A 23,329-nucleotide genomic window follows, 5' to 3' on the forward strand; every position below is an offset into this window, starting at 1 on the left:
GTTTAAACAAAGTTCCATTTTATTGATAGAATCCTTTTATTTAGAGACACCAAATTCAACTTATTAAATAAACTCAGTTCAGTTTTCAAATATTACTCGTTATCGTCTTACTGAAACATTATCTGGTTGTGGACTGTATACTTTACAGTTGTATATTTTTACAGTTTTGCTATCTGGTGATATTTCTGGTTAATTTGCATTCGTAAAAACCGAACTTAGCCTAAGAGTCATCTCCTGATGTTACTAACTTGGTTAACAAAGGCTCACAAGCCGTCGGGGACAAAACCGATTTCACTTTTTAGGCGACATACTATCAACCAATTGCCTTTTCCTGAAAATGAATTTATTTTGTTTGAGTTGAAACAGGAGATACGTTTCTTTTTATACGAATAACATCACGTAACACTAGAAAGTTATCTTATTCACGAACATACGCGGTTTGTTGAGAGTGTAACGATAGTATTCTAACCTGAAGGGTTTTTCAAGCCAGTTGAGAGGCTATCTAAAAAGACTTGTGTTTGAAAAAGTTATTGATTCATCAACTCAAATTTTGGACCTAGTGTTATCTGCGTTTAACCACGTTTCATCTAGGTAATTGATTTTTCTATTCTCTCTTCTGTAGGTTCTTATTTTCATTAAATATTGCCGTGTCTCCACATTACTATTTTTAGTTTCTGGAGTATCTATCAAACTATTTCTTCCCCTTTATTTAAATTTGAAACCTTTTTTTATAATTTCTGGAATGTCGACCTTTTGAAATTTGGTGGATCAGGTTCATCGTTTACAACTATCAGAACTGAATCTATTGTTGGTATTTCGTTTCGAAAAACATTATGTACTTTCTTTCTAATAGCGTTCAAATAAGAATCGTCTACCCTATCAATAATTTTCTTCCGTGAGAAATATGGTTTTGGAGCCGAAAAAAAATGCTTTTATTTATATTCTCTCATAACTCCAAAGACACTTGAAGGAGACACCACCAATGTTTCCTACTTTTCTCACGATTTCATCAGAGGACAACAAAGGATTTGCTTCACTTTGGTTTTGCAAATGTTCATAATTATTTTTTTTCATTGATTTTGAGGTGCAGTTTTTTTGGTCTTTTTTTGGTGGAGTGTAGGGACATAAATTAGCAGTTTCTTTAGCCGTATCAGTACTTGACATTTCAAAAATTTTAAATTTCGAAATACCGTATATGTACACACCACTTGCGTCGAAACATAACTGACCACTTCAACACTGTAGCGATATACCTGAAATAAGAAATTCCGCCAGCCGCTTGCAGTTAAATATGATTGGCCAGTGTAAGAAGGATTGTTTATTTTATTCAATAGATGTAAATGTACGTGGTGATCATGTTTTGATCACGCATCTATCTTTCTTTGGGTTGCTTTGATTGTTGGATGGATATATTATAGTTTTTTTTCTCTCCCCTTCTGTGGTCGCCCCTAATAGATAGTCTTGATGCCCTCGACAGAAGAAAAGTAGATCTGCAAGCTCATGCAGAAGACCTTGTCATCTTGGCAAGGTTCACGTCGGAAAGGTTAGCTCGTAATATTCTCCAAAGCACGATGGACGTTGTTCCCAGTTGATGCCTAAGGGAGCAGATGTCTGTCAACACCAGCCAAACTGTGATAATCCCCTTCACCAGGAACATTGGACGATCTAACGCCACTTTCCCTCAATGATGAGGTTAGGAATCACACGTTGAAAGATAAGACCTCGTTAATCCTCAGCTCGCACAAGTTTCTCAACTTCTGAGAGTTGTCGTTCGTATGGGGGCGACAGCTGATTAACGGAAAAACATATTTTTAAACAGATTCCATTTGGAACGGAGGTGAAATATCTAGACACTCACGCTCACTTGGATGCCAAACTGTCTCTATGGACATATCGAAGGATTTGTGGTAAAACTTGGTGTTTAGGTCTCAAACAAATCCATTAGTTTTATGTGAGATTGTCAGATCAATGATCATTTATGATGCAATTCCTTGGTGGCCGAAGGCTCTACAGAAAACGGCCCAGGCGAAGCTCTCTGGCTTACAGAGACAGGCTTGTCTGGATATCAGAGGTGCCATCATTACCACACCGTTAGCGACCATGGAGATCCTTCTAGATCTACCTCCTCTCCACATTTTTCTGGAGAGAGAGGCAAGATGGACTGCATACAGACTTATGCACATTGCCAATTGCACAAATCAATTCAATGCAGAATGCAACAGACTGTTGGTTGACACTAGAAGTCACAGCATTCTGGAAATGACCTCTGACTTTATGCCTCCAACTGTCAACTACGAACTGCCTTATGAAGTACTGTTCCCTAGTAGAGAGGACTGGATCCTCCGGGAGAAGGAAATACTAAGAGCAGAAAGTTGTTGGTTAACAGGTGGATCAAAAACACCTTCCGGTTCTGGAGCAGGTGTTTTCAGTCGCAGACCCAGGACAGAGATATCAACCTAGGAACTCATGCGACTGTATTTCAAGCGGAAATTTACGCTATTGAATGGGTTCATTCAATAATTTTTTTTATTTCATTATTTGAAAGTTTATGTTTCAATAGTATATTTGCAAAAAATCTGAATGTTTACTCTTTATCTTCCCCTTGTTGACGTCACATCAATCGACTCTCGGCAACTAGGGAGTGTTGGCGACGCGATGATGGCAGCGAAACATAATCTCCAACTACAGGCCCGGTTGCCACCGCTTGGTGTGGCGTCAAAATGTATTGAATTGTGTGTGTAGATATTGGAAGAATCCAACCTCATGCACAAGTCGATAAAAATATTCTCGGTGAGTCAAGCGGAGTTGGAAGCTCTTGGTTCCTACTGAGCAACGTCTAAATTGGTAGCAAATTGCCAAAAACGACTTTCCTCGATAGGAAGACTTAACAGATTATCTCTGGCCTAGATTCCTGGCCATACTGGCTTGGAAGGCAATGAGGTTGCTGATACCCTTGCAAAAAAAACGTGCTGCAAGCAGCTTCATCGGACCAGAACCTGTCATTGGCATCGCTTCAGGCTTTGCCAAAAAAAGATTGAACACCTGGATGGCAAGAAGATTTATAGACTCATGGCAGAATATTCCAAAACGGGCATACTCCAAAGCTATTATTAACCCTTCGAAGCTTAATACCAAACAGTTGTTGGACTACAGTAGGGATGAAATACAATGTCTAACAGGCCTTCTTACAGGTCACTGTCATTTGAATCATCATATGCAGAGACTCGGACTGTCGAAAGACAGTTTGTGTCGCCTCTGTTTGGAAAATGATTATTTGTGCCTGCCCCGCTGGGCACCGAATCAGGTTTTTAGAGTTCGGCAGAACCGTACTTTTACCATCTGACCTGAAAGACCATTCACAATACAAACTAATCGGCTTCGTTAAGAAGCTGAGTTTATTTGGTCGAGTGTGAATAGGTATGAGCCACAATAAATTCTTGCGAGTTGCGGTGGAGGGTCGAATAGACCCACTCACTTTGGACCTAAGCTAACTTAACCTAACCTAACCTGGTAATGTTTATTTCATCTCCTGAAGATGCCAATATGATTGGTGAAACCCGCGTCGAGAAGATTATTGCAGTTCTGCTAATTTGGAAAAGTGATTGTTTTGAATCACGTTTCTGGAAGAGAATAAGCAGTCTCCTGGAGAAGTGGATAACCCACTTAGTGCTCTAATAACGGAAGAAAAGTGTTGAATAGGCTCTTTTTTGCTTCAGCTAAATGGATGTCAATATTAACCCATGATTCAATTTTTTTAAATATATCCAGTAGAAATACTGCAAATCATACCAATTAAAAACGTTAGTAGAGCTAACGAAATAACTTTTTATTATTCTCGTACACCATAAATCTCTAGTACCGTAGAGCATAAACACCAGAGAATTCGGGACATCAACACCGGTGGATCACAGCGTGGTGCCTGTTTAATTATTAATAATTTTGATAATTTATTTCTGGGAACCAATAGTCGAACATACCATTAAAGTGGTTAGGATAATAAGGATTACCGTATCGTAATGAAGCCACCCAGTAGCTTCAAGGGCAGTGGTGTAGATGACGGAATTATCATCAAGTATCAATAAACGTTGGCAATATACAGGGCTTGCAGAATTATAACTTATCGAGGGACGGGAAGTTAGACATTATAAAAGGATTGTAACAGAACATTCATATTATTTGTACATTATATGAAATGAACTATGAAAACATTTCACTCGATGTAATCCTTTGAAACAATTCCAGTAGCACATTTTGGTTGAAATATCATATAATAGTGATATCTATACATATATTCAAAACATATATTTTGGATCTATCTGGGGAATTTCTAAATATATTCAAAAATATTTGGGGGAAATTCAACATGTAAGGGTTTGTGATCTGTCACCAATACCCAACAAACGAAAATTTTCCCAAAAACTTAAAATTTATTTCAGTGTGAAATAATTGCAAAATCCAAATCGAACACTCGAGAACCGAGTGGTACTTTCCTATTTTTCGTGTTTCTTTGTTATTGTGTATTGTGTGAATAAATTTTATCGTTGAATACGTCTAAATGATAATTCATCCATCACCAGTCCCGACAAAAATAATTTTATTTCAGACTAATTCATCATTGGGTTTCCATGGCTTGCAACTATATAATGGTGGATTTATTCCCGTATATGAGAATAAGGACAATGACAGTTTCTAAATGATTTCTCATTAAGTTTTATCAATGAAATTATAATGAAATAGAAGTATCTATTATTTTAATACACTATTTGGTCGAATTGACATAGAACTGGAAGGATTTGGTGACAGATTGCGTGCAGCCAATGTTGATAGTAATTTGCGATGTAAATGTTTTTATCTACCGTTGAAGTTTCATTTGCAATTCCATTTGCCACATTTCAGTTAGATCAACAAAGTACCCAAGCAGCTCGTATGCGTTATTATGTTACAAGCAGTTTTCATTCATCTAGTTTAATTATTTGTCAGATTCTCAATTATTGACGTCTTTGGTATCAAGTTTTCTGTTACGTTTTAGGCTACTTTGATATTCCTTCTGGGATTTCAGAACTTTACGTAATTTTGACTTTTTGAGTTTGACAAAAACAATCATTTTAACAAATAAATACAGCTTTTTCTCAGCAACAATTATTAAATGAACGATGCATAGAAACTCTGGTGTTAAAAGCGTCTTTTTTGAAAAAATCTCGACACTAGAAATGATATTGATACAATTTTGTATACATGTTGGATATTTTTGAATTATGAAGAATCAAGGGTGCCAAAGATCAAGTGTTTTCCTCAAGATATTTGACATAGGATCACCAATTCAGAATTATTATTCTCATATTTTGCATATTTTGAATCTGCAAATGCAAACCAAACTTTCATTACAACTAACATCATTCTCCTTCAGTTATCATAATTATGTAGGAGTTAAAATTAGTTGTCAGAAAACTATCTATTAACAAAACTACTTTCCGGGCCAGCACTACGACAGTTTTTTTCAATTCGTCCACTTTTGTAAAATATCTGTTTTTATATTACCTGACTTCAACAAAAACAAATTTTTTTTCTGCTCACACTTACTTAACAAATTTTATAATGATATTTTTACTGTTACTATACAAAAAAAAATATTTGATTTCCTTAAACACAAAAAATAATGTTCAGAAGTATGAATTTCAACCAAACATGATTTGTTCATATATTGATATATTCATTTTTTCGGTTACTTTGTCTATTTTTTGTTACAACTGCAAGTCTTCTCTTTTGATTTTTTCTATTCAACGTATTTAAAAAACACTTCACTGTGAGATTTTCAGTAAACAATTTTACAAAAACGCTACACGTGTTTTGCAAAGCTTCTTTGGGCGTGTCTTAACTCACTATATTTTACATATTCAATGCTTAATATATCTAGTTTCACAATTAGAAGTACCTTAATTTCAAGTACCTGATTTTAACCTAAGTTTGCAATGAATTAAATTACCTGAGCTTATGTCATGAATCTATTGATTTCTAAACATTCTAGAAGATTGAGTTTCGAACTCTTTTCTCCTAAATGTAACACATCGTATTCATGATTGAACTCATATTCTTCTGCTAAAAGGTGGTTTGCAAATGTGGAATTGGTCTTTCTATTCACAAAACTACTTCTATGCTCTTTAATTCTTTGGGAAAATATTTTCCATGTTTGGCCAATATACAGTTTTGGGCAAGAGCCACAAGTCAGCTTATATACTCCTGATCTATCCGACACCGAAGTTTTGTCTTTATTGTTTTTAATAAATTTGCTCAGACTATTTTTCGTTCTATAGTCTCTTTCTTTTGTTCATAAAGAAATAACTGAGGAAAGATTACTTCCACCTCGATGTTTCCTGATGAACAAAGTAGATTCCAGTTAACATTATTGATCAGTTATACAAATAAGTAAGTAGTGACGTATAATGGATCTATTGAAAAGTGAAAAAAAAAACGTGATTTCATGGTTCATGGACACTGAACCCCGTCTTTTAGACTAAATCTATATCCCGTCTGTTCTACCACTGGTAGGGATTCGTCGACTGATATTTCAATAATTGAATTATTTATGTGACGTCTTCGTCGAACAGGTAGTAGCTCTATACGGAGATTTTCTGTTTTGATTGATATTTGATTAGCTTCGTATATATATAATCATAAGGAATATCTCCGCCTCGATCATCCGATGACAGACATTTCGATTTCGGATAAATATGAAATACAGCCGACTGCATTAATTCCAATTTATTTTCTAAAATCCATTTAATTAAGACAAGGATCCTGGAAATAATTGCATTAAAGGAACAACATAACTGGTTTCTGGTATCGTTATGAAGTTAGTTACGCCGCAAGATTCTTGTCATATGTCTGTACGTTTTTGATGGTAGAAAATCGTGACAGGATATCATTTAGAACCGTTTCAGATGTAGAAAGGTTGAAAAAACTGAAGGCATCTTTAAATATCATTGGTTTAGGAAAAGCATATTTTGTAACATTCAATATACTTTGCCTCCAATCAGACTCCTAAGTTGATTACATTCCTAGTGGCCGATTCCTCAATATGTAGGTACTAATGAGAACTAATTTGACCCTTTGATTCCCTGACTACCATCAATTTCAGCGATTAAATTTCATTTGGTGTGTTCATAACTACCACCTTTGGTGTAGTACTGAAGTTCTATCCCAACACCAAACCGTTATTTTAAAACCCCGACACCAATTGATCATCTTCAAGAGGAAGATTAATCTTCCTCGACTTCACAAATTTTCAAAGAGAGGTTTGTTGATGTATCCTCTAAGAAATAGTCGATTGAGTTGGCATTTTCACAATGGTAGTTACCAGACTTCTAGGTGATGATTCGATTCCCAAAGGATGGGTGTATTTGAAGTAAACCTTTTTATTTCAGATTGATGATATATAATTTTCCAGTGGAAAATAAGGAAAAATACTTGTGTTAACACCCCGCACCCTACAAAAGGGCTATTTGAAATTAGGGTTAGATGATACTCAGAAATTTTATAACCACGTATTCCATGTCTAATCCAAATATAGACGTTGCGCTAACCTAGACTGAAACATTTTTTTCCTCCTTTGTGATTTGAAAAAGCTGTTTTGATTTTGAGAGTTTGTAAAAATTATTGTCTTCAGATTTTCTTCCGGGTTCGCGTCCCATAACTATCTTGGAATACATCCTCATCAAATCTGTATCAGTCTAATTTTATTGAAATATTTTTTAGAGAAAACTCTGGAAAAATCGTACCGAGATTCGTTTAGAGGCTGCTTCACACAGTTGCCTCGTCTTATTTGTTCCAATTGTCCAAAATTGATCCTTAATAACTTTTTTTTGTACCTTCTGGTTCTGTAGTAGGTGTTTTCAGTCGCAGACCCAGGACAGAGATATCAACCTGCCCAGGCACCTATGTATTTGAAGCGGAATTTTACGCTATTGAATTGTGTGCGGAGAGATTGGAAGAATCCAACTTCATACACATACAATATTCTCGGATAGTCAAGCGGCGTTGGAAGCTTTTGGCTCCTACTGATCAACGTCTAAATTGGTAGCAAATTGACAAAAACGACTCTCCTCGATAAAAAGACTCAACAGATTGTCTCTGGTCTGGATTCCTGGCCATACCGGCCTGGAAGGCAATGAGACTGCTGACTTCCTTGCAAAGGAGGGTGATGCAAGCAGTTTCATCGGACCAGAACTTGTTATTAGCATCGCTTTAGGCTTTGCCAATTAAACCTTAAACACCTGGATGGCAAAAAAATTCATGGACTTCTGGCAGAATCTTCCAGGATTGGTTTACTTTATGGCATTTATCCACCCTTCGAATCTTGATACCAACAGTTGTTGGACTACAGTAGGAATGAACTACGATGTCTAACATGCCTTCTCACAGGTCACCGTCATTTGAATTATCATTTGCAGAGACTCGGACTGTCGGAAGACAAGTGTGTGTCGCCTCTGTTTGGAAAATGATGGAACAGCAGAGCACCGTTGGGAACCGAATCAAGTTTTCAGTTTTGCAGAGCCGTATTCTTACCATCTGACCTGAAAGACCACCCAACATACAAACTAATCGGCTTCGTTTAAAAGCTGGATTCATTTGGTCGAGTGTGAATAGGTGTAAGTCACGATAAACCCCTGCGGGTTGCAGTGGAGGGTCGAATAGATCCACACACTGTTGACCTAACCTAACCTACAGGAGATTTTTACATTTGGAATCGATGCTGAGTCATTTGAATGGTGAAGGATTCAATTTCATTTCTATACCAACATAGATATTTTCTACTTATTTACTCTGGTCTACTTTGATTCAGTCAATTTTGAGACTCAAAATTGAGTTTCTGGAAATAATATGCCGACAATTTGAATGTATATGAGTTAAAAATAGGGACACCATGGTGGTAGTTATACTGACACTCAATCTGAGTAGAATGACCATCATAATCAATTTTGATCTTGAATATTTTTTTTATTTCAAGCCTGATTTTGGTGATTTTTTCAATAAATGGGAGAAACTCTATCCCACATTTATGCATATCGAACATATTTTCTGATGAGGCCCGAGTTATACATATTTTCTAGAAAAAAACAAAGCAATGTTTTAAACATCTAGGTTTGAGACACCCTGTAATGTTATATAGCTTTCGGATGACACTCAAAACCATCCTGTTCTCATCTTTACATGCTCATTCTCTATACACTTTTCTTCATTCGTTGTGATTAATGGTCTTTCGCGGATCGTCACACGTCTTCTATAGTTCCAGATAGGCCCAATAGGATTTGTATCCAGAGAGTATGTAGATCTTTGCATATAATGATGCATAGAGAAAACGTATTGCTTCATTCTAAAATTCGTGAATGTGAAACTAATCATGATATCGAAATCAATGAATGAACCAAGCTTGTATATAGATAGGTTTTGAGTGTCATCCAAAAGGCATATTTCATCACAAGGTGTCTTAATCATAAATGATAGAAACATAGCTTGGTTTCCCTCGTCGAATGCGTACAAATTTATTTATTTATGTACATACACAGGCAAGCCCAATTCAGATATAAGTAGTACAGTGCTATGCAGTACTTGATGCAATACAGTGGATTAAAAGGAAGTTATAAACTTAATACAATTCCGAAGTAAGGTAACAAATAGATTATTTAAGAAAAAATTAAAATGTATAACAATATGAACTACTATAATTATAATACGCAAGTAACACTAAACACAATACAACAACACAAGTAGCGAGTATTAGATGGCTAAGTGAAGAATATGGTTTTCAAAGCGGGATACTGAGATATTAAAGATTTGAAGGTTATTTAAAGAGTTAGCTAGTCGAAGAGTTCTGGGGATAAAGCTGTTATATGAATAATTAAATCTGTGAAAAGAAACGTAAATAGTTTGCACCTGTCTAGTTGAACGACTGGGGATATGTAAAGATATTTTGGAGAGAAGCTCGGGACTGATACTCAGTCCGTTGATAATTTTGAATAGAAGTATTAAATCTCTGTTTTATGCGAAACTCAAGAGAAGGTATGTTCAAAATGCATTCCAATGCAATATAATTGTGCTGTACGGCCTCGAGTTCCACTTTTTGTGTAACGTAATGAGGGGACCAAACTATGGAACAATAATCGAGATGAGATCTAACCAGAGAAAATAAAGAGATTTAATAGCAGTGATGTTGTGATTGTGATTTATAGCTGAGTATGGAATCTAAGATCACACCTAGATCTTTGGTTTCAATAGCAGAATGTATTATTCTATTATTAATACTATATTCGAAAATGATTGGGTGATGTGTTCGATGAAAGCGAAGAATTTCGCATTTGGATGCATTCAAAGACATACCATTTTGCGAACACTAGTTAGATAGACAATCTATATCGTTTCATAGACACATGTATCAGCTTCACTTTTAATTATTTTGAAACATTTTTAAATGTCGGCAAATAGCAAAGCATCGCTTTCATGGAAACAGCTGATTAGATCGTTGATAAAAAAGTTAAACAACAGTGGTCCCAAATGTGAACCTTGTGGAACACCAGATGTAACTGCGATGGTATGAGAATAGTAATGATTAACTTTAACAATTTGTGTTCTTTCCGTAAGATAGCTCTTGAGCCACTGCAATATTTGCCCATCAACACCATATTTACAATCAAATTGAGCCTTATTAAAAAATATGTTCGATCTGAATCATTCTGGGATGGATTTCTTTCCATTTATTAAAAAAATGATTGAAATCGTTTTGAAAATAAAGTTATTTTATATTAAAATATGTTAACATTTCAAGGTTGACCTTTTCATGCACATGAGTGTACTTTCTCATATATGGTCCCAGCACTATATTTCTGAGTATATATACTGACCAATACATTACAGAGTCCTTCAAACGCGTGTTTCTCGTGAAATTTTTCTGTGTCAATCGCATGGTAATCTGAACACGAAATTTGTAACTACTAGTCGCATAAGTATAACGCCGTAAAAATTCTAAACAGGCCGCCTGAATTAATGAAAATCTATATGAGGGTGGAAAAATGCGTGATAGGGGATGCAAATTTGAGCTAACTACCAGAATAATTTCAGACGAACACGTTGCGCTTATGATTTTGATTTACATTAATTCCATGTTTTTCAGCATAAAGCGTGGGTAATCGATATTTAAATTAACCCAGTACCGTAACAACCTGTATAATTACGGTCACGCTTCTTACGATTACTAATTTTTTATATTGTTTCGTGTCTTGATCGGCTGCCTTGAGTTTTATACGAGAGCCTTTGGTGTAGTAGAGGTTTCTGCATAAAACTTTCAGGTACTTTAGGTCCCTATGATTGAATATATTTATGTAATAAGCTGTGATTGAGCCATGCTTTCTCACTACAAGCAGTACCTCAGACGTGTTTACTATTATGTCAAAATTGGTCAATGAAACACAATATGTTTTATTCATCCCAATTCATTTGATTCGAATTCTCTTTTATGTCACCTACCGACTGAAAAAGAATGTCTCGAAGTGGTGATTTGAGTTTTGGAAAAAGCAAAAATCGGCTGGAGCCATATCAGGTAAATACACTTGCTGTTCGATTTGATTTGTTGAGCTTTTGACCAGAAATTATGAGAGAATAATAAGAACAATAATGATAATAAACTTCATGCCTCTGGAGAGAAGGATCTCCATCAGTCCTTGAGGTAGGTGGAAGAGTACACGCATGCTGTCGGTATGAAATTCAGGATAGACTAATGTGCAATGGTATACCTGAAAAGAGGACGATGCGGAGACTACGAAGAGGATGTGCAGCTCGTAGATGGAAGCATCCTACACCATTTGGACTCATTTGGAGTAGTGAAGTGGACTCGGAAGCAGTTGTATCAACTCGACGTGAAGCTCCGAAAAATGATGCATGTCTATAGGAGTTTGCATCCCAAATCATCCGTTCCACGATTTTACTTCCCCCGACAATAGGGAGGCCGTGGACTTTTGAGTTTGGAGTGTCTACATGACAGAATGGTACTGAATGTAACCTGTAAAGTCGTCAGGAGTTCGGGGCCACTTCTCTTTTTAGGGCAGCTGTCCGAGCAGCTGACAGAGTTGCCAACCGTAGCGGAATTCCGCTACTGTAACGGAATTAACTTGACGGTAGCGGCGTAGCGGATTTGTGGACAGCACTCGAAGCTGACAGCTGACACTTGAATAATTGAATGCACAGTCAATACGTTAAAGTCTTAGTAACTGAGGCCATTACATGATGAAAGACAAGAAGAATATTTTTGGATATTTTCATTCTTATCATAAACCATATAACCTCCAATAACTTGAAACTAATTATCGACTGTCTCGAGTATTATAAATCATATGGAATAAATTATACTGGAAATGGAAGAATGGTCATCTGATTGTAGCTCGAGCGAAAGAGCTAGCGCAGTTGTAATTCACGGGAACGGGACATGTTAAAAAATATACAAAAATTCACGAAAACAAACATTTTCTCAACATTGGTTGTATGATTCCAACTAGAAAGGATGGATTAGACCTGTCGCGAATGATCGTTCAAGAGCTCAGTGTGACTATACGTACGTTAACAAATTGATATTTATTTTTATTTTTCAACATCATTATTTCAAGCTAAAAAATATTTGGTCGAGACGACAGCTTTCAAAAATTAACTGCTGTAAATTTAGAAAATCCTGATTCCTGACAGTAGTGACAGTTCAGGCAGCTGATTAACTTAGTTTAGTTTTCGATACTGAACAAAGTGATCACAACTGTGTCACCGAGTTGGAACCCGTTCAGTAAAAGGCTCATATAAAAGCCGCAGAGATTACCTCAAGTCTGCCGCAACACAAGAATTAGTCAATGCATGGGGCTTTCAATAACATTGAATTCCTTGGCTAATTAAAGCGCCTGACGTTCGCCTTCCTCAGGTCGAGTGGGCTGAAGTCGAAAACTGAGGGGTATCATGGCATATCAGGATTATGTCTACCGAAGTCGCGTGGTGGGTATAGAGGTTCCTGATACAAGATGCAGGGCCTGCCGCGAGGCGCTCGAGACCCTAATGCACTTGCTATCAGCATGTCCAGCAAATGCGGTGTCTCAGCATATATCCATCGACATAACGCGACCTTGAGAGTGCTATATTACCATCTACGACACTATTACGGTATTGACAAGACATCGGTGTTGCCCTACGCTCCGGGGGATATTGAATCCTTTGTAGGGAACGAGAAGTGCCGAATTTATTGGAACTATTCGTTTCAAACCCCCATCAGGCTAATAAGCCTGATGTAGGCCTTCTCGACCACCAGAGCAAGACGATATTTGTTGTGGAGTTTCCAGCTTCTGGCGAGACGAATATCGTCCGAAAAGAGGAGGAAAAACGGATAAAATATCGGGATTTTCTCTTCGAACTCCGCAGACTCTATCCAGATTACTCTGTCAAAATGGTTGTTCTGATTATTGGAGTTCTGGTGAAATAATGCCCTCTCTACTCTTGAATCTTGAAATCATACCGGCTTGCCGCATCTAGGCAGAAATCTTAGCCGGGCAGATACAGAAGGCTGTCATTCTTGGCTCACTATGCTTGCTCAGGGCACATGATTCTCGGACCCCATGATCACTTACCCCACGGTGTGGGGAGTGATCGTTGGTTGATAATGCTGGCGCGCCCTCCCGAATGTATCGGGGCTTCTGGGGATAGGGCCTGACCAGCGCATACTGTGGTACAATTATAATAATTTTCTTTATTATTTCCACATCCAAAAGAATACAATAAATATCAATATCGATAAATATTTTTAGTGCATTATCTACCTCATTATTATCTTTTTTTTTAAACATAAAAAAGTAGTTATTTTATTAAGCATTGTTGAGTTCAAATCTCTTCCTAGCAATATAAAAGAGTCTTCTTCCGTTGGAATGTTCCAAAATAAAACTCGAAAATCACCTTTCCTCTCAGTGAATGTCAATATTGATTAAAAAAAATGAGAAAAGAAAAACAAAATATCCTGATGTATGTGTAATTCTATTTTATGTGTGTCAGTCAAATTTTAGATTTGTTTTCTATTGTGATATTAGTATCATTCATACACCCAGGACGTATTTTTATTTTGAATTTATTTTATTGTTCCATTAGGTCAATGTTTTCAATGAATAACCCTAAATTTCCTCATGTCATAGAGTAGCGCATTCATCATGTTAGGACATATTATGGCATTTAAAATATTACCTGTCATTTTGATTTACCACAGCATGATAATTTGGGTTCTAGAATTCAGGTATACGAAATAAAATTGAATGTTTAGACTGATTAATAACGGCGATGATGAAACTGAACAGCAATTCTCTCTGGGGTGAATAAATACTTGTAACTTTCAATACTTGCGTGTTAAAATCAAAGGTGGAACGTATAAAAAATACATCTGCTCCTAAGTTACGAAAGAAATCGTCGAGACGAATAAAATCGTTTAGTGTTTGTTATTTATTCAATGTCTTTACAGCGTATTACGCTTCACCACATTTTTTTTGATGAAAATGCGATTCTAACTACCTTCAGAGAGCTGGTGTCTATGCCAAAGTACTATAATTTGCTCAATAAAAAGTATTGTCTTTTCATTAGCGTACTGTTGACGGGGCTATAAAGTATATTTTCTGTGGGAATTATTTTAGAGGCCTATATAAATTAAAATAGATTTCATATTCATAATGATGAGTTGTGAATTGTGATTTTACTTTACAAAACTTCTCATGATTCCTAAGCTGAATATTGTCACGTCGTGTCCGTTGCATACAACACAAGCAAAGAACAAACTCATCATGTTGAACATAGCGTCGATGAGATTTCCAGAAATTCTTGGCAGAAAGAGGGGAATAATTGCCAAGGGCTACATTTTTCAATGGTGTTATTTAACAAAAACAATAATGGCTTCAAAACAATCAAATTTGCGCCACATTCATCACATCCTTGGTTGCATATCTCTGGACTTCATGCAATTTTGTACCATCAAAAATCACCAGAATGTTTTCTTTTATCAAATGGTTGAATTTTGAGGGCGGTGTGGTGTTTTGGAGTTCTAATTAGAGTATATAAACTTCAGTTTACTCCCGTCTGGCTCTTCTTCATTCTCTTTGAACTAGCTCATCCTTCAGCCTGTTGAGATTCTCCTTGTTGATGTCGATCTCCACCTGACACTTGTCGAAAGTTTTTGCGATGATGTTCAAGTTATTCTCCAAGCTAGTTTTCTTTCAACCTCCTTTGCTGCGAACGATCCGTTTCTCCGTGACTTCACTGAACCTCATGCTCTTTCTCATCCCCATATCCTCTTTTTTTTTCTGGTTTCAGTGTCTAGAGCAGTCAGAATGTTTTTCTTATACACTGGAGTTGACACTACATTCAGCAGTAAATCAAAATGTATTCTTATGAGTTATTCAAAAAATCATTCAAAAGAAGCACAGGATTAGCAATTTCCTTCTTTGCGACTTCATTCTATATTGGTTCAGCATCAATGGGGTTATTGTACTTTTTTCTTCTTCTTTTTCATCACTCAGTCACTGTATCTGGGAAGGTAAAGCCAACTATTCTTCTTTATGATTTGGTAAATGTCATTTGAGACAATGACACTTGGGTTATCGAATACCAAATTGCCATTCTTGGCCTTTTTTTCCTAACATAGTATCAGTAAATCTGTTATTTTTGGTAGTTTCCATACAAGGGTTTTCTTTCAAACTTTCCTTATTCTTTTTTCCATTCTGAGTATTCTCTCAACTTCTCTTTTAATCAACGCTTTTCTTAACTTTATTGGTTTACCAAACATCAAATGGTTTTCCAGACTTGGCTTCTACACTATTTTTCACACACTCTACTCCACTACTTCAGAATTAGTACTTAGCGTTTGTCAGTCAATATCTTAATAATGTTGCCCCTTATTGTTGTGGGAAAATGATTATATGATTTGATCCAGTCATAGAATATTTGTAGTCCGCAGAGCGAACTTTGTAAATTTTTTCTATTTTTATGTATGGAACTTGAGAGTAAAGAGCTATTACTCTGAAATTGACGTTTGAACAGTTCTCTACGGAAGTAACTTTGATATACTTCACAGATGTATCTCAAAGTTCTTTTTTAGACAATAAACATATTATCACATAACTAAGTAATTTGTTGTATCCCAGAAAACGATCCCATACCTCACCGTTTACATTATTTTTTCTACACCCGTACTCTAACAATACACTTATATGACCATAATCCGTTTCATAATGATATCCATTATGATACAGATTTTTCATAACGATACAGATTATCAACCAATAGAAACCCATAATTTTTCAATCAAGAATCCTGTTCCTTTGTTTGTCCTAGATTCTAACCTAAGTAACTAATTGCTTTATTTGTCAAAATCAGTTTTCATATTACCTACCTATATTATCAAAATGTCTGAAAACAGCGATATAGAAGGAATACCATCGACTCCAATATTTTTAAAAGATCAGATTGATTACAGTTATTATATTCAATATAAATATAATTAGAATCTTTATAGTTTTCATATATCCATGATAATACCATTAAGTTTGTATTTTTTAAAAAAGTATGAGTTAATTACTGTAAATGTGTTCAATACAAATATAATATTTATAGTTTTTCATTTTTTATCGGGTTTAAAAAAAATAGCGTATGCGACTCTCATGTAATGGTTATTAATACACTCGCATATACCATACAAAACTCGCCTTCGGCTCGTTTCGTATTCCGGTTAATGCTCGTGTCTTAATAACCATCATTACATGATCGTTGCATAATATACTATTATTGGGTTCATATCTTTTTTTATTGTATCATAGAGTTGCTGTCGTGATTCACTATGCTACAGTTTAGTGATGTCATCAATATACAATAAGGAGAGTACAGGACCCAGAACTGAGCCCTGTGGTACTCCATACCTTATATGTCCTACAGCAGAATTCATGTTATGTAAAACAATTTATTTACGATGTTCTATATATGACTTCAGCCATTTGAAACCCTGGTTTTTGACAACATGAAATGAGTTGTATTCTCTCAATTTTTAAGTATCTGTTTCCATCTACTATATACAAGGGGGGATACCAAAATATACAAGGGGGGGAAACCAAACACCCTCGTGTTTTATTTTGAGTTCCCTGGTCCTCCAACTATAATTATTACTGAAAATCAGATCTAACTCACTGAATAATTGGGTGGTAATAATGATCATGCGTGTTTATGCAAATTTTTATTCATGAATGGAGATCCTGGATGGATAATATGCTATGTCGTTTAATTCGCTATATGAGCGCCGGCAAATTATTATTTTCGCTTACGAGTCTCTCACCTGTTCTGTATAGGGTCAGCCCGATTAGAACACGCGGTAAGGGACAATTATGGATGGGCTGCATAAATTAAAAGACGAAAACATAAGACTCTATTTCAAACCGGGGGTCAGAAAAGTCATAGTACGGGAGAATTTCTCGAAGCTCATTTCAAAGATCTTCAAGAACAAATATTTCTGCATAAACTAGAGGCCTCTATGTCACCGTTTTTAGATTAATAAGGAAGATTAATGATAGATGTTAGTTGTTAAAAAAAGGGTTCATTTTATTTTATAAGATGTTCAAAATGACTACCACCAACCTCTTCACTTTCAAATTCTGCTCTTACGTTTGTCACAATTTTTGGTGTTATAGTATCGCACACATCTGTGATTCGTTGTCGTAGTTCTTGCAAGTTTTCTGGTTTTGTCAAAAATACCTGCTTCTTGACACATCCCCACATGAAGAAGGCAAGGGGAGCGAGGTCGGGAACATTGGCGGCCATTCAATTATTGAATGCCCTTTACGCCGAATCCAACGACCAGGAAATTCCTCATTTTTGTATTCTCTTACGGGAATATAAAATATTTCACTAGAAAACTCAGATGTGCACACGGACAAAATGTTTTTTGTTACGTTATGTTACGTACCTGTGTATGATATTCGTTTCAATTCCATATCAAATATTTGTAGTTGAATATTTGGAGTATGAATTGAATAAGAACAATAATTCATTTGTATTGGGTTGTTTAGAAAGTTTTGTCCGTTTTAATGTCATGTGCAACTGCACATATCAATAAATAATTTTACTGTGAACTTGTATATATTGATCGATAGAGAATGTTGTACTCTGTACAACATGCTGTTCATCTTTTTCCAAATTATTATTATTTGACTCCCTGTTTCTTAGCCTAATATTGGAATGAAAAAAGCTGAAGAGACCAATAGAGTACCTCGGAATTTATTCAGATCACCTTTCTTTGCTTTGTGAAATGATCATGATTGTCTGAATTTTGTACACATTAGTTCAGATTCTCTTTTAAAAAAGTCACGATATTGTTTTGCTCAATATTTACTTTCTATGCATCAGTAAGTTCCAATTCGATAATCGGTCTGATAATTCTCTCTTGAGAAATAAATATCCTGCTTGAATTTGTCATGAAACTCCATAAAATAATGTTACACAAACTATGGATAATCACGAAATACCTACTGTTTATTGTTTACAGACATGATAATATACCATGTAATAATTGTGACTCACATTATAGCACATTATCAAGCAGACTAACGCAAAAGTGATACAAGATTAAACAAAAATTCATGTGCACCAGCTCAATATTCTATTGAACAGGACACAAAATTAAATTTGATCAAGAAAAAGTTTCATATTCGGAAAAAAAAACATGTCCAAAAGGCTTTTTCACGAAATGGTCCTCATTGACAAAAATCCTAATGATATGAACCATGAAACAGGCATTGAAAATCTGAGTATAATTTACAATTATTTACTAGACATAGATAAATCTGGGTAATATTCTCAATTTGAAATATTCACACGTTGTACAAAATTCATTCAAGCTTTAATGAAATAGAAATCTTTTCAATGATTATATGCCACTTTTGTCATTACCGTAAGCTTTGAATATGGCATTATTAATATCAGATATCTGAAAATGACATTATTAGCATCAATATGCCAATTTTGTGAAAAGTTTTCATCAATATTCAATTTCAAATTGTAAAACTCAGATTATTTGTAAGTATCGTTCATATTTTTTAGTTCTTTTCTATTGTATTTCATTTTAGCGTTCTGACGAAGTCTCTACTCAGAGACGAAAGCTTGGCCATTTGTGAAATAGAGTAAGTTTGTTTCGGTAAATATAATGGTTCATCTTATATTATATAAAGTATGCAGGCATATCAGTGATGAACAACATAAAAATCAAATGATCTACCCGGTAAACAATTTGAATACGAAAAAAAAGTCTATTTTTATTTTGAAAATGATGGATAGCTTCGTGATGTATATTTATATATAACGTTTCTTTCGGGGTGATGAGTCCCAATTGTTGTTGTTGTACAAACAGAATATAACCTGGATCATATTTACGTTTCGAGAAATGCATAAGAAAAGTGATGAAAATTTAGAATATGGTAAACAACGTCATAATAACAGCATGAAGAATATGTATAGTACTGAAAATTGTATTATTGCACACGTCATTTACATACGTTACCACTCCTTACATTTGTATATACACAAAACTTGCAATGTAAACAACTATGGACATTATCTGAATATGAACCTCCACTGCGCCTCAAACGCACAGCCTACTTATCATGAAGTGAATGCTAACCCATCTAGATCAGTCTCTTTTAACAGATATTATAAAGGAAGATTGAATAATAAACGGGGCAGATTATGGAAGAGATGACTTGGTAGGTTAGTATTATCAATTGGTTTTTTGTTTTTTAAAAGTTGGTTTCCAATATGGACTTCAATAACAGTGATATTTAATAACACTTATAAGGATTTGTGATAAAACTTGGGATTTAGGTCCCAAACAAATCCATTGGATTATTTGATGATTGTCAGACTAATGATCACTTATGGTACAATTGCCTGGTGGCAGAAGACTCTACAGAAAACAGCCCAGGCGGATCCCTCTGGCTTACAGAGACAGGCTTGTCTAGTCATCAGTAGTGTCATCAGTACTACACCGTCAGCGGCCATGGAGATCCTTCTAGATCTACCTTCTCTCCATATTTTTCTGGAGAGAGAGGCTAGATGGACTGCATATAGACTTGTGCACATTGCCAATTGCACAAATCAATTTAATGCAGAGTGCAACAGACTGTTGATTGACACTGGAAGTCACAGCATTCTGGAAATGACCTCTGACTTTATGCCTCCAACTATTAATCACAAACTGCCTTATAAAGTACTGTTCCCGAGTAGAGAGCACTGGATCCTAGAAGGAACTATTAAGAGCAGATAGTTGTTGGTTCACATATGGAACAAAAACACCTTCAGGTTCTGGAGCAGGTATTTTCAGTCGCAGACTCATGACAGAGATAGCAACCTGCTAAGGAACCTATGCGACTGTATTTCAAACGCTATTGAATTGTGTGCAGAGAGACTGGAAGAATCCAATTCCACACATAAGTCAATAAAAATACTTTCAGACAGTCAAGTGACGTTGGAAGCTCTTGGCTCCTACAGAACAACGTCTAAATTGGTAGCAAATTGCCAAAAACGTCTCTCCTTGATAGGAAAACTTCACAGATTGTCTCTGGTCTGGATTCCTGGCCATATTGGCCTGGAATGCAATGAGACTGCTGACTCCCTTGCAAAATAGGATGCTGCAAGCAGCTTCATCGAACCTGTCATTGGCATCGCTTTAGGCTTTGCCAAACATAGATTGAACACCTGGAAGGCAAGAAGATTTATGGACTTCTGGCAGAATCTTCCAAGATTGGCTCACTTCAAGGCATTTATTCATTCTTCGAAGCTTGATACCGAACAGTTGTTGGACTACAGGAGGGATGAATTACGATGTCTAAACAGGCCTTCTGACAGGTCACTGTCATTCGAATCATTATATGTAGAGACTCGGACTGTCGGAAGACAGTGCGTGTCGCCTCTGTTTGGAAAATAATGAAACAGCAGAGCACATAATTTGGGCCTGCCCTGCTGGGGATCGAATCAGCTTTTTAGTGTTTGGCAGAGCCGTGCTCTTACATCTGACCTGCAACACCACTCACCATATAAACTAATCATCTCCCTTAAGAAGCTGGGTTTATTTGGTCAAGTGTGAATAGGTGTGAGTCACAATAAACCCTTGCGAGTTGCGGTGGAGGGTCGAATAGACCCACTCAGTTTGGACCTAACCTAAGCTAACACTTATAACTTGAAGCATGAAAATAATGCACATGTAACATATAAATAAAAACGTCTATTAGATGATTGAATCACACGTTGAAAGGTCAGACCTCGTTAGTCCTTAGCTCGCACAAGTTTCTCAACTTCTGAGAGTTGTCGTTCGTAGGGGGCGACAGCTGGTTAACAGAAAAACAAATTTTTTAACAGATAGTAACACGTTTATATAATGAGCCGTTTCATGAAGAATCGAAATGATTAGTTTTCTTGCATATTTGAGAAAATGTCTTTAATACGTTATTTTGGATTACTTATACATTTCATCTTTAAATATTTGTCTATCATCTGTTTCTGATAAAAATATTCTTTTCTCAACGCTTTGAATACATCAGTAGAAATACAAACTTTTTATTGTGTTTTTGTCAACTCCATGAAAATCGTGAGATAGAAGATATGTTAATGGCATTTGGGGTTTTACCTAATATTACCAGCATGAAGAATCAAACTAATGAGTTTTAAGTATATTTGGAAAAATGTCTGCTTTATGTAGATACTAAACGTTATTTTCGATTACAAATAATTTTCATCTTCAAATAATTGTTCATTTTCTGTTGGTAATAATACGGAAACAGAACATTAGTTATTTTTGAATTCATTGGTGGAACTACAGATTTTCATTAATTAAAAAAATTCATTTTTTCATCAGCTTGAAAAATATATAATATATGAAATGAGACATTTTTATGAAGCTCAATGTTTCCATTTTTCCAAAGTCATTGAGATGATCATCATGAATACATTATTCAAAATAATTAATGTGATCATTTTATTGAAAATGTTTTAGCTCTATTTTGCTCAGGATGAACAATACTCATAAAAATCATCAAATGATCGATGTTTTGCGAATACCATGTTTGCCGAACCTTGAGGTGCACCAATAAGTCAACACAAAAAAAATAGAAAAATTTCAATAATCGGAGCAGGACTCACCTCGACGTCAGACTACCAGCAACTTCCACCACCGCCCCTTTTCCTCTCGCACAAGACGTTTTAGACCGTCGTCGCAGGACGCAGCAGGACGCGCGGAACGCTTTCCGGAACGACGACGAACGACCCGCGTGACGTCCACTACGACACTCTTAAACGGGCCGATCGAGGGCACCGCGGACCGGGTCGGAAGCGTAGAGGGTCGTGGCCGCCCGCCCCTTTTTCGGGCCCGGCCCCGTTCGGGTGGGTGGCGCCACTTCTGCGAGGGCAACGATGAGCCTTTTAATCTGGTTACACGGGGTTCCGATCTAACGGAAGTGCTCGTTTGCACGAACGTATTTCCATAAATGAGAGCCCTAATCGTACTGTCGCTTGAGTGCGACGGCGTATAAGTGCCACTGCAAAAATAAAAAACCAGATTAACCCATTCAATGTGTCAATTGAACATTTAATCTGTCAATTGAAACATCTGATCTGGAAATTGACGTATTTAAAGTGCCAATTGACACATCAAATGACACATACGTTCTGTCAATTGGACATAAAATGCGACTATCGACTCATTCAATCTTTCAATGGAAACATACATCTAGCAATTGACATATTAAATATGTCAAAAAAATATTGTCAATTGGCACATAAATTTGTATACTGACACATTTAATCTGTCAATTGAACATTCAACGCGTCTATCAATACATTCAATCTGTCAATTGAAACATTCAATCTAGCAATTGACATATAAAATATGTCAATATAATTTTTTATATATCAATTGACACAATTGAACTGTCAATTGGCACATACATCTGTATACTGACACATTTAATCTGTCAATTGAACATCCAATGCGCCAATCGACATATTCAATCTGTCAATTGAAACATTTATTCAAACAATTGACATATTGATATCCAATCTGTCTAATAAACAGTCAATGCGTCAATCGACACATTCAATCTATCAATTGAAACATTCAATTTGGCAATCGACATATTTAATATGTCAATAGAAAAACTTCACATGTTAATTGACACATTTAAACTGTCAATTGGCACATAAATCTGTAAAATGGCATATTTAATCTATCAATTGATGATTCAATGCG

General features: G+C 35.9%; 1 protein-coding gene across 1 annotated transcript in view; it reads right to left on the bottom strand.

Moving 5' to 3' along the window:
• The window catches only part of Poxn (paired box pox-neuro), a 71,394-nt gene extending 48,491 nt beyond the window's left edge, over window positions 1-22,903 (bottom strand). The window contains exon 1 of the mRNA XM_074180967.1: window positions 22,225-22,903. The gene's annotated coding sequence lies outside the window, so the exon portion shown is untranslated. The remainder of the gene's footprint in view (window positions 1-22,224) is intronic.
• Window positions 22,904-23,329: the final 426 nt, after the last annotated feature.

This window comes from Leptinotarsa decemlineata, unplaced genomic scaffold (genome assembly GCF_025532065.1).
Source record: "Leptinotarsa decemlineata unplaced genomic scaffold, Ldec_3_MD MMD2_tig00026307_RagTag_RagTag, whole genome shotgun sequence".
In the NCBI taxonomy this organism is placed as follows: domain Eukaryota; kingdom Metazoa; phylum Arthropoda; class Insecta; order Coleoptera; family Chrysomelidae; genus Leptinotarsa; species Leptinotarsa decemlineata.